Here is a 15179-nt window from a genome sequence, read left to right on the forward strand (position 1 = left end):
AAACATTTTGAAGTTTTAGATCCTGGATATGGAAAATTTAACAGTAATAGGTTTCTAGATCTATTTTCATGGGATGAGTAAGATATGATTTAATTTTAATGAGCACTGTGTGTGCATATGGGAGGAAGAGGGAGGGAGAGAACTGAAAAAAAACTATCTTAAAGTAAGTTTACATTTTCATAAAGGGCTGTAAAATGGCCCAGTTATTATGGCCATTATAATGTCCATATGGGAGCAAGTGTAGCATATTGCTAAGGAGCCTTGGCTTTGAAATCAGAAAAATCTAACATTGAAAACATATTCAGTTATTTCCTAGCTTTGTAAAATTGGTAAACTTCTCTGTGTGCTACACTTTTTTTTTTTAGCCTGTAAAACTATAATATTCATAAAGGCTATTTTACTAGATTATTGGAAAAGTGAGATAATGGATATAAAGCACTCAGCACTTTGGCACATAGTAAGCCATAAATAAGTTTGATGATTAATGATCATGATACTGTGAGATATGACACCCTCAACATAGCTTCTCCCCTCAATGAATTAATTTTTGGGAAAACAAATTTCACAAAAACTTTCTAAAAATTAAAACAATTAGAACTCTACAAGGCCTTCTGAACTCCATTAGAAAATCTCACAACAAGGGGCGCCTGGGTGGCGCAGTCGGTTAAGCGTCCGACTTCAGCCAGGTCACGATCTCGCGGTCCGGGAGTTCGAGCCCCGCGTCAGGCTCTGGGCTGATGGCTCGGAGCCTGGAGCCTGTTTCCGATTCTGTGTCTCCCTCTCTCTCTGCCCCTCCCCCGTTCATGCTCTGTCTCTCTCTGTCCCAAAAATAAATAAACGTTGAAAAAAAAAATCTCACAACAAATTGCACAGAGGCATAAAATTCCAGGAACAACCTATATTAGAATACAGAGAAATAAAAGGTGCACATAAAAGATGTAGAAACGAAGGTGACAGAGCTGGTTGTCAGCATTCTTGACTCTAGAGTTCCAGACCATTTCCCCAGACCATTTGAATTGTACGTTGAAAACAACCACAACTTTTCTGTTTATTTTATCCCTACCATTGGAAAAAATCTGCTTAATAAGGTTGATCCCAAGTGAACACAGAGGTGTTCAGCATGAGAGAAACAACAAGGACAAGAGGGAAGAGCAGCGTTTGAAACGCACTAAGCAGTATAGTTTTTCTGTCTCTGACCACAGAGTGAGGAGAGACCAAGAAACCTTCCTCTTCTCTTCCATTTAACTAATTTCAGACAGGTTCCTTCCTGACTATAGGCCCCTGCTCTCCCTTTTCCTGGAGCATTATTTACTTCCAAAACCTTCCAATTGTAAATTTTTTATCTTCTCCTTTGAGATGTAAATTTTCTACAACACAGAAATATCCTGCTCAAAAACCTGGGAGCCATCCCATTGAAATGTTACCATTAGGAAAGATAGAGCTTCTATCTCCCAATGTCTGAAGGGGAGTAGGATTAGCATTTGGATAAACACAATTAGCAAACCCTGCTGGCCTTCTTTATATTGACTCACCTGCCCCCAACATCCTCTAGTACTTTGCCAATAATTTACTCACTCTCTTAAACAAACTTCCCTTTGTTTCAAAAGGATTGAATTCAATCTCTCTCTGTTCCTGCAAGAGACTTGAATAAAGTCTTTCTTGCTTATATAACTGGTCTGGTGCAATTTTTCTTTCATGGGGCACTCTATCTGAATTTCTCATAAGATGGGCCAAAAAGTCTGCATGATATCTTCTAACAATCAAAAATCTACAATGATTTGAAAAGGGTAGGGGATGATTATAATTAGATACAATGACAGTATGTGTGATAGGATGGAATGAGAAGAGACAGTGGCAGGAAAGATCAATAACACCCAATTGCTACAATCCAGGTGAGTAAGGAATTAAGAATAAAAAGGTGAGTTAAAGAAGCAGCAGTGGAAACCCTTCCAAAAATGATTTTTGGGTAGAAATGACAATATTATTTGGATATGTGAGCAAAGTGAATAGAATGTTCACAAAACAGTGAATGCTTCGTCTACTAGTTAATTCAATAATTTTCAGTGCCCAATAGTCATTACACTAGATGTCCTAAAGCCTGCCCTTCTTTGGTTGCCATCCAGCGATTTCTATCAACTTTTAGGATCCCAGAAATGAATGTCAAAGGCACAAGTGGGGCACCCATTTTCTATGTGAAAGGTCCATAGATATTTTTGTATCATTAATTCTTTGAAGGACATATATAGGCTTTACAACAGGAATTGTATCTGCTTCTCTTCACAGTTGAAGGACTTAATTTTAGATAATAAATTGTCCAATATTGACTCACAGTATACGTCATTTAGACTTAAAACTAAGATTTATTTCTTTAATATTATGCAAAAAAATGTGTTGATAGATTAAGGTAGGACTTTCTAGAAAGTTGACATTGAAAATAAAGACAATCTGTCAGAATCCCTTAGGATTTCATCTTCTTGCTGTGGAAACATAAATGGATGGGATGTTCTGGCTAATTGCTATGATGTGGTCAAATGACCACCTCACATATGAATCCCAATCAAATATCTATATTTATTTACATTTGAAGATGTCTCTCCCAACTTATTTTCAATAAAGCATGCTTTCTGAATTGTTCTTCCATCATGGGAGATCTTGTAGCCCTGAGCTCAGTGTATCCTATCCTTCCATTTTTGTGCCAACAATCTTACACCAGATGGAAAGCTAAATAGTAAGGATTTGAGCTAAACACTGGTGTAATGGAAAGAGCTAAAATTAATTGGCCACCCAGGAATTAAAATGTCCCTGTGGATGCTGTACCATACATTAGCAATGGTCAGCATAAGTTTTAGTGGCATCTTTAGACTTGAGTCAGTAGAGGATTGTTGGAGACAATGAAGAATATATGAAAGTATATCCATTATGTAGATGCAGAGCTACCCAAGGCACCCTGAATGCTTTACTCATAATTCTTTTTAATTGAAATCCAATCCAAAATGATTACAGATGTTTCTGAGCAGAAGTTGACGTTCCTTAACAGAGATCATGGGTAATTTCAGCAATTTCACTAACTTGTTCCTTCCCTCTCACCGCGATGTCTCTGCCACCATCCTACCATATCTATCTTGTTAGTTACTCGATGAACCAAGCTATCAGAACACCATATCCTGCCCTTGTGCTTATTATGAAAACTCCATAGTAGGTGTCACACATCAAGAAGTTTCTGATGACCTCAGTAGGCCCCTTTCAGGTGTTTGAATGTCACCATAAAGACAGTCACTGAAAAAGAATATTGATAATATAAGAACCTTTTTAAGAGTGATCACCATGTTAAAAAAAAAAAGTGATTGCCATTTAGTAAAACTGAAAAGTCCCACAGTAGACATTTAGGGGATGTCATCTGACTCTAAACAAACCATTCAAATACACCAAAGCACAGAGCCAAATATCAAAACTAATGAAGCGCTCATAAAATGATGTATATTAGCCAGGAAAGCAGAATAAATGAGACAAGAGAACAAACAGAATATTTAGGGTATTGGGACAGGAATAGGAAACACAAACCCATAAGACTTCTTTTTATTTATTTATTTTTATTTTTGTTGTTGTTGTTGAGAGAGAGCTGTAAGCCAGTGGGCAAGTGGGGGAGGGATGGAGGGAGAGGGAGGGAGAGAATCTTAAGCAGGATCCATGCTGGGCGTGGCTCAATCTCACAAACATGAGATCATGACCTGAGTTGGAATCAAGAGTAGGTCACTTAACAGACTGAGCCACCCAGGTGCCCCATAAACCCATAAGACTTCTGTCTGCCAAAGGGGCTGTGAAGTATGAATGAAATGATTGAACTGTGCAAATTTATTTGTTTTTGTCTTCTCAACACTGATCTTCAATTCTTATGGTATTATTCTGTTTTTACCTGGTGAACAACTAGTTTGTACTTTCAAACTATGTTGTCTGGGGAGGCAGGCATTACCTATAGAGATTAGAATGTAGCTCAGACATGTCATCTTACTGGCCATGGAGTAATATGTGAATGGAGTCAGGCCAACCAGAGAAAATGATACTCAATTCTATACCTTCTGTTAAAAACTTTGGGAATACTACACACACACACACACACACACACACACACACACACACACGCGCACACTTTGCTATACTAAAATTAACAGTAGCTATAGGAAATTACCATGGTGAGACAGCCTGTTTTAGAATGAATCCAACACACATACATATGCACGCACACGTAAGTGCACACACACACACAAACCCAAAAGAGAGAGGCCAATACTAATAAACTCATTGAGCCCCTATCTAATTTCCCCACATTATTCATATACATATACATAAGCAAATAAATAATATTATTTTGCTTAAAATTAATTTAGGTTAGATTGCTGCCACTGGAATTCCTCAGAATAATCATGCTATGCAAGTTCTTAATTCTAATGTTATGTGTCTTACTTAATTTCTCTTAAAATACAGGACCTGATGAGCAAGGCCCTTTATTACCCCACACAGCTAGTTTATCTTAGGAAATAATCCCAACAAATGGGTGTGAGGATTGGGTAGTAACAGAGTAATAGGCAAAGCTAACGTAAACTTTTGTTACAAATTTATTATTACAATGGGCAATAGGTGATCAATGCTACTAGGAACATTTCCAGTATTGCTCATTCCCAAAATGGAACAAGGCAGGAGCTACTAGTCATGTACTCAATATATAATGGGTAAATCTAGGATAACCACTAATGAATCTCTTTTTCAAACTTGTAAAAATGGGAAGAAAACAGCATCAGCGTTTCAAAGCAATTCTGAACTCAAAAGGTCTGGTCCATGGAGGGAGCAAAAACAAAGCCTGGCTTTATCTTGGTCATGATTGTTCTTGGCTACATTTTATATCGTAGATTAATGACATTTTCAAAATCAACATTTGTGTTTTTACTCTTTTTAATTTATCCTTGTGGTGAAGTAGTGATTATACTGAGATGCAGTATAATTATTATACTGAGATGCAGTATGATTATACTGAGATGCAGTAAAATTATTACCTATTACTTCTATGAGATTAGTATAAGAAGAGTCAGTAGGTAGAAAAGCAAGCCCCACTTACTATCCTGACTCCACCTTGTAACAATGAGTGATCTCTCTTTTCCATGTGGACAGTCTTAGTTCTTCAGGTAACAGGAACCAGTGATTAATGAATAAAAGACAGAGAATCCGTGGTAATCCATGAAATGTATTCTCTTTAGAGTGATAGAAAAAGTAGGACAAGGATACTAACTCCAATCAATTGATAATGCCTACCTAGAATCTGCACTGTTTTACATGAGTTTCTGAGGTCATGTAGTGAAGAATAACTCTATCTTTCATCAGTGATAAATAAGAGGATGCAAAAGGTTAGCAGACATAAATTTTACTTGCAATTCGTAAGGAAAGAGTGAAAGGGATATTATCTTGTTGATGAAAGAGGGGACTAGTCAATGCCTTTTATCCTGAGTTTGTCAAGAATAGCTACAGTATGTCAATTCTTCATTCCCAGATTGTATTGCCATATTGGACGTATATGAGTTTTGAATAGTTTTCTGAAGGCATCTGTTATCCTGGCATTGGCATAGTTCCAAGATGAGAAGTGAGAATTACATGGTACAAGGCCTGAGGCAAGGTACTACCAGGTTGTACTTGCAGAAAGCTGGTCATGTAGTGGTTACCATAGCTGTGGAGATTATATACATTTAGAGACAAAAGTTATTTAAAAAAAATATTTATTTATTTTGAGAGAATGAGAGAGAATGTGCAAGTGGGGGAGAGGGAGAGAGAATCCCAGGCAGGCTCTGCACTATCAGCACAGACCCCAAGGCAGGGCTCAATGCCGTGAACTGTGAAATCATGACCTGAGCTGAAATCAAAAGTCATATACTGACTGAGCCACCAAGGCACCTTGACAAAATAAATTCTATAAAGATATTCTTCTATCCACTTTTTATGACATTATACTCTACAATACCCTATGTTAATGAATCAACAAATTCCATAGTATTTTACCAATGTGAGGGAGTGACATTCCTGCTGTGATAGCTTAGGAATATATCTAATCATTTATTACAAATCTGGATTCAACCTTTCCACAGTAAATCATGCATTCAAGCTGAGGGCACAGCTGCTATCTAGAGAAGAGTGTCAATGAAATAAAAATTAACAATGCAGCATGCTAATAAAATAAGGAAATCCCAGTATTCCTCTTAAAAATGATAATAGCCTGACCTATATTTATTCTTCCTTTCTGCAAAAATTGGTGTTTTCTCTAAGTTTTTAAGAATAAAACCAACAGATATGAAGCAGAAAAAATGATAGATGTTAAGAAATTAAGGTGCCTCATAATGGGTTATAAAACTGTACCTCTTTGTTGCCCATGCACTATTGATGAGCTTGCAACGTTTTAAACCTCTTTAATTTATGATAAAACAGTTTTATTTCTTTCAGCAACAGCAGATATAATTTCCTTATCTATCATTAAAATGGTTTAATACCTTCATTAATTCACACATCATAAAGCAGAAAGTGATTTTTATGCCTACTCCAATCACTCATTGCTTCTGTTCCAGAAAAGAAGGCACTGTTTTCTGCTGATTCCAAAGATAGACTGAAGGAATTCTTCATGATCTATCACAATTAGAATGGGAAGATAAAGAGATGTGGCTTCTATCACCACTATTTCTTTAGAGCCATGAATGACTAGGGATATTGGTAGGCTTTGGAACAAATTAGAAATCCACATTGCGTTGCTAGGTGTGTAACAATGGAAGTCAACAATGGTGACTCTTGGGAACAGAGAGCTAGTTGCCTTACCAAGCCCACGGGAGACTTCTGAATATGCTCCCTTCCTACCCCATCATTTTTCATAGGGGGCAAAACCTCTGATGAACAAAGCACATGTCTGGATTTGAAAGTAGCAGCTCCAGATAACTAAAGATGTCTGATTCACCGCTCCCAGAGGAGCCTTGAACATTACCTTATTTTTTTCATCTACTGAAGATCTTCTCAAAGGCTCTTTCCTCTATGCAGAGCACTGCTTAAATTTGTATTCAAAATGTATTGGAGAGAGGGAAGAGGCATTTTTAACACCATAGTAATAAATTATTCAGTCCCTAAGTGATATGGGCGGTAATGAAACTTACAATTTTGGTGATTTTCTAAAATTGCTATGATATAAAGAACAGCATGTACTATAAAGGAAAGAGCACTGATGAGTTGGTAGATTGGCCACTGGCCATAATTTCAAAACAGATGCTCAGAAGATACTGTGCTAAGAGAAATTCTGATAACTTAGTCCCATCAATAATTTTGGTTATGGTGGATTCTAGCTGTCTCATGAAATAATATGGAACACAACATCAAGGATGAAGGATTAGGAATTTAATTATGAGGAAATAAATAAATAAAGAAATCTATATAACGTATGATATGAAAGGAAGATGCATAGCGCTCTCATCTTCTGCTCATATAAAACATCACCAATCTACCAAAAAACTCTCTCATGCAGAGTACTGAGAAAATCTCAAAACCTTTTGCAACATAAACCTCCAAGCAAGCATTCTGAACTTTTCAAAGAGAATTCAATGTGTAATCTCTGAGCTATGATCATAGACAGTTTTATCTTCACTCTGACCCCCAATACAATGTGCTGGTAAGAAGAGAATGTTAAAAGTGCATTAAAAAAAAAAGCCACTGGCATTTTCACAAACTACCTGGAATGTTCCATCTCACTATTTTAGAATATTTAGTATCTGTTTTTCACTTTCCCACGTACATATGGCATGTTACAATTTACCTAATTCTTTCATACACATTATCATTTTTGATCCTTACAACAGGTATATGAGGTAAAGCAAAGCAAGTATTATTACTAATTTAAGATCAAAAAATAAAAAAGTAAAAATACCATACTAATGAACAACAAAAAATAAAACAACTGATTTTTTGCTACATATATGTATACACGTTATACATACATATATATATATATATATATATATATACACACATTATATGTATATAAAGATTAATTATTTGTTGTGAAAATGAAGTTTAAGAATAAAGTATTAAGTTCTATTCCAGGGAAAGCATCTAGGAATTATTTGCCTTCAGTTATAAAGGGTCTTCTTAGTTTTTATGAGATCTTACTTGGAATCCTGTTTGTAACCAATAACTTCCCTGTCTAATCTAGCAATTCTGTCTCCACATAAATGGTATCTCAAGATGCCAAGATTACAGAAGCCAGAAAAATTACACAGTAATATTTCATGGGAAAAAAGATGTCTTTCTCATCTTCCAGGGCAATAGAGGTAGGTAGGTAGGTAGGTAAGTATGTAGATGACTGATAGATATTTAATTATTCTTTCAGCTGTCTGTGTGACTGACTATAAATATAAGGCACAAGTAACTATGTGGCTCTACTAATGTTCCTCTTTGTCTTCATCTGCAATGTGTGTCATTGGAATGTAAAAGGCCGTTGGTGGAACCACTACCATTCTGATCTCAGGAGGGATCTGTGGTCAAAGATGATGAGTTGCACGCATCTCAACAGACACAGTTTCCTCCCAACTTGGATGTCTAGGCCTTTCTGTAGAATAAGATAGTAATGCTTTCCTTTTAGAAAGAAAAATGTCTTAGATTAAAAAAGTGTAATGTTGTAAAATGTAGATTTTGAAAAAAGAACAAATTGAAAGGGCTTGAAGTTTTTGGTTTTAAGGTTATTATGCTCTAGTAATCAAGAAAGTATTGGCATAAATAAAGACATATGACTTAAATGGATAGAATAGATGGTTCATAAATAGACCCACATATTTATAGAAAATTGATATTTGATAGAAGTGCCACAGCAATTCAGTGAAGAAAGTGTAAGTTTTATTTCAACAAATGGTATTGGGACAATGGATAGTCATATTAAAAGCAAGCAAGCAAGCAAACAAACAAACAAACAAAAAACATTTGTCTGTTACCTCAAACTGTATACAAAAATGAACTTACAATGGATCAAAATCTATGAGATCTAGGGCTATAAAATTTTTAGAAAAAAATGCAAGAGAATAATCATAATGACTTTGAATTAGGCAACAATTTCTTAAATAGGACATAAAAAGCGTAGAACAAATAAATAAATTGGCTTAATCATAATTAAGAACTCTTATTCTCCAAAATATGCTATTAAGGGAAATGAGAAAGTCTCAAATTATGAGAAAATATTTGCAAAACAAATATCTGACAGACAGAATGTATCTAATATATATCTATATATATATCTATATCTAATATACATATCATATATATATATTTATATATAAATATATAATAAAATTCCTAATAAAAAGGAATAAAATATTTTAACATATATCCTAATAAGAAAGATATGTGAATGGAAAATGAGCACATAAAAAGATGTTCATCATTAGTCATTAAAAGAATGAAAATTTAAACCCTAATGATACACTATACTTCCAGTATAAGAGTTAACATAGGAAGACTGATCCTACTAAGCATCCCTGAGGATAGGAGCAAGTGGAACTCTCTTTAATGGTGGGGATCCATCACTAATGGTGGGGATGAAAATGTTACAAACATTTGGAAAGCACTTACACAGCTTCTTAAAGAGAAAAACAGATGTCCATTGCTAAGCACTGTAGTATGGGCAGATCACTTATATTCTCAGTGTCCCAATTTCCTCCTTGTATTTGTTTTGTTTTGTTTTTAATTACTTTATTCAAGGAGATGGTAACAGCACCTACCTTGTGTAATTTTTGAGAACTAAATTAGTTAGTATGTGTAAAATACATGGGATTGCCACTAACATTTAAGTGCTACTTAGCCATATATTATTATTCATCTGATTTTTACTCATTTTATTCTTTCTTCATTTTATTTTTAAAAATGTTTATTTATTTTTGAGAGAGAGAGACAGAGAGAGAGAGGGAGGGGCACAGAGAGGGAGACACAGAATCCAAAGCAGGCTCCAGGCTCTGAGCTGTCAGCACAAAGCCAGATGCAGGTCTTGAATTCATGAACCATGAGATCATGACCAGAGCTGAGGTCAGACGCTTAACTGAATAAGCCACCCAGGTGCCCCTCATTTTATTCTTTCTAAGCCTAACCTATAATCCACTTTAACTCCCATCATTTATTATCTCTTTCCTTATAGATATATTCTAATGGAACATTTTGATTTGGAGTATCATTCTGATTATACAGAAAATAGTTATATTCTTATGGAAAGATTTGTTTCCCTAGGTAGAATTGGCATCATCCTTACTAGGCACAAACTTTGAGGGAAGTAATCAGTTTACTTATCCTTAGGATAAGATACATCAGTAAATCTGATGTTTATACCCAGAAACTAATTATTTTCTCTCTTGAACAGCACACTATCCAGTCAAATAGTCATTGGAAGTGACAATTTCATTGAATACAAAAATTAGGAAGCTGATATGAAATGTCCACAAATTAATTTTTCTCCAATGTACTGTGTATAAATGATAATTCATCATTTGCTTCACTCCACACCCCAAACACACTTATGTATGATTAAATTTATTTTTCTGTCCCTTAACTTTCAGATATTTATATATATATTGTTTTTTTTACTGTTTGGCCTCTTGAAGATATTTTCTCTGGAAAACAGTCTGTTTATGAAATCTTTTGATAATAAGCCTAGAAAGGAGGCTTAAAAGTTGGTAATCAAAAATCACATTCCATACTCCACTACTCTAAAATTTCACAAAATTACAAGCAATTAAGTAAGCTTAAAAATAATAAAAGTATTTAAGTTCCTAAGAGCATTTTAAAGAGATTTTTAAAATATGCTATTACACTAGAAATTAAATCACTTTGGTCAGCTAGGAAGATTAAGGCTATGTTTAAAAATACATTTAAATTAAAATGTATTCACTTACAAAGTCTCATATTGCTCAAAAAAAACCTAATGGAAGTAAATGTCTTCTGCACATTTAGGCATGGCTTATGGCATCTATATTATACTGGAGAAAAAATAACAATTTTGCAGCTCAATGAGAATACCAAAATTGTTTTAAGCTTCTTTTCATTGGAGCAAAAATTTATTACACTTATCATGAGCAAGTGAGAATTTAATTTTCAAATGAGACTTTTATTAGAATTAAAAAGGAATCCTGTTTGCTATCTCTACAAAGGATATTTCTAAGTTATTTAAATGATCACTTTTTATGATAAAGTTTGAAGGAAATGTTTTGTTGTTGTTTTTGCGTATTTGTCTACTAGACATGAATTTGCTGAAGATCATTCCAATTGAAGATTTGAGAAAATCTTCAATTCTTTATAACAATGAAAGTACTAAGGTATTATGGACTCGTGGTTTCTAGTGCAGAATATAAGGAACTTAGAAGTTTCCACTCCATCCTAAAAACAAGGAAAACACTAAATAAACTGAAAAAATAACAGCTATTTTTGGATCTGGCGGAGATGTGATGTTTCAGGGCAAACCACTGCCCCCCAAATTAGAGGATCATACAGGCAGACGCAGAGAAGAATAACTTACTGGAGCACAAACCTCTGTGGGAAATAATGGCAGGGTATGAAAACCTGAATTATAATTGATATACTGCTGGAGGCTTCTTGTAGACAAATACGAGAGCTAAAAACTTCAGAGGAATCTAGTAACAGAGGGGTCTCTGAACTGTTGTCAGTTTTACCTCGAAGAGTTCTACCAAATCCTCACAGTAAATATCAGAGAAAAATCCCCTTTTGCTTTCAGCAGGAGATGGGGGAAAGGTTTCATTTTGAAAAACCTAACAGCATTCCATTCTTCTTGACAAAGTCAACTCTCAGGAGAAACAATTTTACTAGAACTGAGCTTGCTGGAATTTTATTAGAGACTAACCTACCTGGAGGTAGAAGGAGTGATACCCAGTTCACAGAATTCTGGTCAGTTCTAAGTTTCCATAACAGCCTGACTCCAACCCCTCTAGACTTCCCCATAAGGGAAGGGAAATACACAGTTGTGGCCTCTCCAACCTTCCTGTCCTGCTTAAGGGGAAGGAGGAGACTGAGAAGAGCTGTGGTAAAGTTCATCATTTAGGGACACAGGTTACCAAAAGACTAAGACCCAATCATAGGACTACTGTATAATTCTTCCCCATTCATTACATTATTAAAGATGTCTTGCTACCTTTTAGTGTGCCCTATAATATGTTGTTGAAAGGCAGACTAATAATTTAGAAAAACTATGACTAATATTCTAATGGCTTTAATGCAAAAAGTAAACAACTTGAAAGAACAGAAGGTTAATATAAGTGAGAAGAAGAGAATTCTAAGAAAGAATCAAAAAGAAACGCTGGGGATTAAAAATACTGTAACAGAAATGAAGAATGTCCTTGATGAACTCGTTGTAAACTAGACATAGCTTGTGAAAGAGCCTCTGAGTTTAAAGACCTGACACTATAAATTTCCAAAAACAAAAATAAAAAATACTGAAAAAAGAGAACAGAATATCCAAGAGCTATAGGAAAACTACAGTAAGGTGCAAAATACACACAATTCAATAACCAAAAGCAGAGGAAAGAGAGAAAGTAACAGAAGCAATATTGGAAACAATAATGACAGAGAACTTGCCCCAAATTAATGGCAGACACCAAATCACAGATCCAGAATGCTCATAGAATGCCAAGAATAATAAATAAGTGAAAAAAAGATACCTGGGCATTTTATGGGTAAAACTCAGAAAGTCAAAGACAAAGAAAAATCTTGAAAGAAACTAGAAGAAAAAATACCATATCTGTGGATGAAAAAAAAAAAAAAAGAATTCCATGCAAATTCTCAAAAAGCCTGCATGCAAGAAGAGAGTAGATGGAATATTTAAAGTGTTAAGAGATTAAAAACACACATCTAGAACTTTATATTCTATAAAATATCCTTCAAAGGTGAAGATGTATTGGGGTGCCTGGGTGGCTCAGTCAGTTAAATGTGAGACTTTAGCTCAGGTCATGATCTCGCTGCTCCTGTGTTTGAGTCCCGCATCCGGCTTTGTGCTGACAGCTCAGAGCCTGGAGCCTGCTTCAGATTCTGTGTCTCCCTCTCTGCCCCTCTCCTTCTCTCTCTCACTGTCTGTCTCTCTCTCTCTCTCTCTCTCAAAAATAAATAAACATAAAAAAATTTAAAGTGAAAGAGTATTTATCTATCATACCTGTCTGATAGAGAACTGTTAACTGAAATATGCAAAGAACTTTTAAAATCAAAAATAAGAAAACCAACAACCCAATTAAAAAAGTGGGCCAAAGAGTTTGATACCTCACTAAAAATAAACAGATGGCAAATAAGCATCTGAAAAGATGGTCTATGTCAGATGTCATCAGGGAAATGCAAATTAAAACAATAAAGAGGTACCACTACACATTTGTTGAAATGGCCAAAATTAAGAATTCACAATACCAAATGCTGGCAAAGATGGGGAGCAACAGGAACTCTCATACATTGCTGGTGGGAATACAAAGTGGTACAGTCATTTTAGAAGACAGTTTGGCTGTGTCTTACAAAACTAAATATACTCTTGCCATATGATGTAGTAGTTGTGCTCCACAGTGTATACGCAAAGGACCTGGAAGGCTACTACTGTGTGATTCCAACTGTATGACATTCTGGAAAAGGCAAAACTATGGAGACAACAAGAAGATCAGTAGTTGCCAAGGGCAGGTAGGAGTGAGGAGATGGATATGCAGATCACCAAAGAATTTAATAGCAATATAAATGCTCTGTATGATATTATAATAATAGATATATGTCATTATACATTTGTCCAAACCTATAACATGTAAAACATCAAGAATGAGCCCTATAATAAAATGAATTTTTATATGTCAATGTAGGTTTATCCTCAGTAAAAAAAAATGTACCATTCTGATGAATAATGTTGATAATGGAAGAGGATATGCATGTGTGGGGGGAGAGGGTACAGGGGAGTCTCTGTACCTCTCTCTCAATGTTACTATAAATCTACAACTGTTCTAAAAAGGTAGTCTTTAATAAAATTAAAATTAAAACACTATAATCTATCACCAGAACTTTCTGAAATATTTACATAAATGTATTTCAAATGAACAAACTCTCTTGAATTTAAAGACATTGCCAGCACATGATGATGCCTTCTTCTTAACATGTGGGGCTCAAGAGTTCAGAGCGAGAGAAATAATAAATAGATACTAAGAAGACTCCCTTGGGGAAATGGGGCAGGCACTGGACCTTTTTAGTCTACTGCTGTCTGGATGAATGGAATGAAAAATAAGAGAGAACTTGTGCAAGGGCTACACAATTGTAACAAATATGGCATGGGGTAGGAGGCACTTAGCAATAAGTTTGGTAACCGTTATATGGAGCATAGTCTCCAGAGAACCTAACAAAGAAAAAGAGATTTGAATGAGTGTGAGTTGTGTTTCATATAAACAAATAATAGTAATGAAAAACAAAATTTAATTTGGGTTTCCTATTTAAAATACTAACTTGAAGGAAAAAAAAAAAACAAACTAGGAAATAATTGATTCCTTTCCAGATTGAATAGTTAGTGGGCTGAATAGTCCATACAGAGAATAAGCAAGCTCTGAATCAAGGCATACCTTGCTGAATTTCAGAATTTGAAAATTGAAAAGATTGTAAGCATTTCTAGAGAGCTAAGATAGGATTGAAAATAGAGTAGCAACAGGAGTCTCAATAGGCTTATTGGTGAAACAAAACATAGATATATGTGTTCAACAAATTTCTAAGGAAAAAAAATTACCTTTAACCTAGACTTGTATATTCACCAAAACTCATAATCCAGGGACAATAGAACAAAGAGAATTTTCAGACGTACATAATCTCTTTTCTCCTTCTTTTTCTCTGCTTGCCCCATCCCCTCCTCCTCCTCTTTTCCTCTGCTCCTCTATACATTTATTTAGAAAGCTACTGACCTAGAAGGAATACAACCACAGAGATTAAACAAAACGAAAGAAAACAAAAACTGGCAAAGATCATGGCATCAAAATCTGGGAAACAACAAGCTACACTCAGTAGATATAAAACATACAGAATGCAATCTATTTTTCAGTAGGAGGTCAGAAGTCTGTGGAATGCGGATCTCCAGGAGAATAAAACTGCAATCAATAAATTCTGAGTTATAGTTCAGA

Source organism: Herpailurus yagouaroundi, unplaced genomic scaffold (assembly GCF_014898765.1).
Source record: "Herpailurus yagouaroundi ecotype Mexico unplaced genomic scaffold, PumYag 163, whole genome shotgun sequence".
Lineage (NCBI taxonomy): Eukaryota > Metazoa > Chordata > Mammalia > Carnivora > Felidae > Herpailurus > Herpailurus yagouaroundi.